The following is a 4,262-nucleotide window of genomic DNA, read 5'->3' as shown; positions in this document are numbered from 1 at the left end:
CGGTTAACCGATTTTAAAATCAAAATGTTACCACGGCGCACGGTAACGTTGAAAACACGCACGCATAGTTTACAAAAATATCCAATCCTTTTATCACCCTCAGTCTTTTGTGCTCTTCAACATACAATTTAAATCGGCACTCCATCCCTTGACGTCTAATTTGTTCACATTTGTTCGAAAATCATAAGTTTGTTCCTCGAAGTTTTCTTATTTTTTACCGCATGTCTCTTCGTTTACAGTAAGAAAATCCCTAAATGTCAGATGACGTTGTTTATTCTTTAATTTGACAAAATATTTACAGATATTCTACTCTCGTCTGGTCTGTTTGATGTCCAAAATACAGTTACCACAACCCCCACAAATGTGTAAGAGTTAAACACAAATATTTTTAAGCTTATTATCCCCACCATTGAGCAGTTACACGGTTTTTATCGGCTTTTTTTTCGAGTTAAATCCTACTGTTTATACTTTTCGTTGCGCCGTGACGTCCGGCGACGTCAACGTTTTTAGTCAATTTTAAGGACGACTAAATGTCTTTAGTTACTGATATCTGTTCAACAAATCTATATATCCCGTCATTATTTGGTATAAAGAATATCATGATAATTCCTAATTTTAGGTTTCAATATTATTTGGTTTTAAGCCCAATTTATGGAGATATTACTTTCAACATAATATGGCTTATTGTTGACAGAACACTAAGTTTGACCGTGCTCCGTGACTTCATTTTGTAGGATTAGATTCTAAATAATTCTTAAAAAAATAAAGGAATATATTAACTTTTTTATTTCAATTATTTAAATACCGGGTATGTCTACTTTTAGAAGTTATATGGCGTTAAATAACATAGCAATGGCAAAAGTCTTCGTATTTTTTTTATGGACCCTCGTATATAAAGGTCAACAATATAATATTTTCTAGATATTCAGTATTATTTTACTCATTTTTGATGATGCCTAAGAAGATCTCCCCCAGCAGCTATAATTACAACTAGTGACATTTTTCCGGAAGGTTGTGTTAATGTAATCCGGAAATGACCTAAATCTCGGACCACAACACCGTTCTTAATCCACATGTACTGCTCATCGTTCCTGCAATTCGAAAGCTGTATGTGAAATTCAACTTAACCGGAAGACTTAAGTGTTAATGTAATCCGGCAAAGGCCCAGATCTCGGACCACAGCATTGTTCTCAACCACTTGAGAGTTAGTTGGACATCAACCACTTGATAGTTAGTTGAACATCAACCACTTTAACGACAAGACAATTGAAAAATGTGCATTACATCCGGTGAGCTTTTGATGCATCATTCCCGCCTTATAACTCATAGATCTATGGAACCCTTTAGCAGCATGTGACCAACGCACAAACGAGTTGGTCTTGAAGGAAATTGAAATGTACATTTGTTTTCTATGTCACCTACTCAATCTTCTTTAAGACTACATTTGTATATAATTACACATGGAGATTATATAAATAAGAGCTTATATCGAGACAACTTGCATTATAATACACACTGCCTTAACATAATTAGTAGTATACCCATATGTGTACAAAGAGATAATCAAGATTTCATTTATTTTTTATGATCAATGAGAGTTTTATAAGCAAGTAATAAATATATTCTTTATGCTTTATATGCTGAAATATTTGCTTTTCAAACGGCCAATTAATTCTTTTCACCAAGTTCTTCAATTTGGGATTACTGTTTATCTTTTCAATTGGATTATGGTTAACATTTTTAAAATCAACTACTCTTCTTTATAATATTTTTGCTTTAAGGTGGCTCTATACACCACTTCTTGATGACACGCAAAAAAGTAAATCTGAAAGCATGTATTTCCGGTACTGGCTAATTTAAATTTCTCGATACAGAAAGAGCGAAATATGTTGATGTTGCGAACCCTCAAGGGTACGTTTGGTTTTAAATTCTGTTCGACATGATTTGCATGAGAGGCTGTTGTACAAATACATTTACCGTTTTTTCAGGTTAAATACTGAAATCTGATTGGTTTAGACGTAGTTGATATTCTGTTTTATTACCCTCAGCGTTAGCAACGCACTTGGCAACGGGTAACACAACGAATTGTTACATGCGCGTAAATTATGCGCGTACGTTTCGCTATAGACTGAGTTCATGTCATTCCTCTATAAAAGCAGCACATTTTTGTTTAAAATTAAGACATTCAGTATTATTATATAAATAGTGCCTGTTTGGGAGGGTAACAGTTGAAATTGACACCCCGAGAAAACCATTGTCAACCGACGCGAAGCGGAGGTTGTCAATGGTTTTCTCGGGGTGCAATTTCAACTGTTATCCTCCCAAACAGGCACTATTTATTTTGTTATACTGAATGTCTTAATTTTTAAGAAAATTTTACTGCTTTTATATAGGAATAAAGTGAATTCTACAGCGAACTGTACGCACATAATTTTTGCGCATGTAACATTTTTTTAATGTTACCCGTTGCTAAGTGCGTTGCTAACGCTGAGGGTAATAGAAAATATTATTAACTACGTCTTAACCAATCAGATTTCAGTATTTAACATGAAAGTATAACAAACATAAATAGTGCCTGTTGGGGAGGGTATAAGTTGAAATTGACACCCCGAAAAAACCATTGTCAACCGACGCGAAGCAAACAGGCACTACTTATATAGTACAATCTAACAAGACGAAGTTATTGTATAATGTGTTAAAAACTTTGTAATCAACTTGTAAGAAATATGTTCCAGGTAGTCATATATACAAACCATGAAAGAAATAAAGTGATTGGCTTATTTCAACAGATTAAATGTCATATTTTCAATTCAATCTGCCCAATAAGATTCTCTCTTTAAATGTCAACTTAACAATCATTACTATAAAAGCAGAAAACGATGAGAAATAAATTCATAAGATTCACTTAAAATCAAACATGAGGAGAAGAATTCAATGTAGCATTGTTGGAGAGACAATGGTTGGAAAAACTACCCTTTTGAAATCTTATGTCACGTGCAAACCGCCAGAAATCTATTCGCCAACAATTTACGACAATATCAAAGGTTTGTTTGTTATGATACATTTGATAAAGTTGATATTTTTAAACACACATGTAAGAAATAAAAAATTGAATTTCCTAGCTATTTATGTTTATGTTTTACTTAAATTTACCATTTTTATAATTTAGGATCTGTCGTTCTTGGCAAGAAAAAGTACAAAGTCAACCTCGTGGATACTGCAGGCCAGGTAAATACGAGATTTTTTGGGTCACAATTGCACAGAAAATAGACATTTAATTCATTTTTACGTTTAAAATGATTTCTTAAAAAAATTCCTTTATTTTATTTATAGCACGAGTACTCCAATCTTTGTACCGCGACTTACAAAAAAAGCCGAGTGATCATCTTATGCTACAGTGTGATAGACAGACAATCGTTCGACCGAATTAAAACCTTCTGGATTCCCGAACTCCGAAAGAATCTGGGAAAACGCGTACCCATTGTTCTTACAGCCACGCATACAGACCTCCGAAATGACAAATATATCAAGAGATGCATAGAAGTGGTGTCGTCCAGCGAGGGGAAACAGTTGGCGGACAGTTTTGGGGCCAAAGGTTTTTATGAAATTTCCAGATCCAACATTTCTCAAACTAATGACATTTTTGAATGTGCCGTCAAGGCTGTAGTTGGCGAGAAGAGGACATTGTTTACTATTTTTAAAAAAGTATTTTGTAATACCCGAAGAAATAAAAACTGACAAAAATGTTTATGTTTTGCTTCGGTTTGGTATAGCATGGATCAAGGAAAGGGTGGGCATACTTTCATGATAAATTGAATAGCATGTGTACATGTGTTCTTTTTTAGGGTAAGTGAAAAATACTAAAATTACAGATCAAAATGACGTATGAAAAGGACATACCCAATACTAACTTCTTCACGATTGAAGATTACTAGTATAATGATTTGAGATGTCTTATAAAAACTGTTACTACATGTACAGGTATTCATACCTAAAACCTTTATTGAGAACTAAGGACAATTTAAATTTTGGCTGCCTGTTAAAAATGCCTTGCTGAAGCATTGTAAATATTAAAATCGAAAAAATATTTTGTTTACCAAAATCCTGACCATACCCCTTTAAAGCTTTTTGATGAAGTCAATACATGGTTCTATAGACCTGATGACATTATATCGACCGAGGACTGAGCCTCAGGTTGATAAACTCTCATCAGTTCTTTAAAAAAAAATACCAAAAGGCTATAATTATTTGATCATGATAAA

General features: G+C 33.7%; 1 long non-coding RNA gene across 1 annotated transcript; it reads left to right on the top strand.

Moving 5' to 3' along the window:
* Positions 1-2,840: 2,840 nt before the first annotated feature.
* Positions 2,841-3,748, top strand: LOC105317564 (uncharacterized). The gene is made up of 3 exons (XR_010715163.1): positions 2,841-3,044; positions 3,170-3,228; positions 3,334-3,748. It is a non-coding gene; the product is annotated as an uncharacterized lncRNA (long non-coding RNA).
* Positions 3,749-4,262: the final 514 nt, after the last annotated feature.

Source organism: Magallana gigas, chromosome 6 (assembly GCF_963853765.1).
Source record: "Magallana gigas chromosome 6, xbMagGiga1.1, whole genome shotgun sequence".
In the NCBI taxonomy this organism is placed as follows: Eukaryota; Metazoa; Mollusca; class Bivalvia; order Ostreida; family Ostreidae; genus Magallana; species Magallana gigas.
This window is presented reverse-complemented; position numbering and strand designations above follow the sequence as displayed.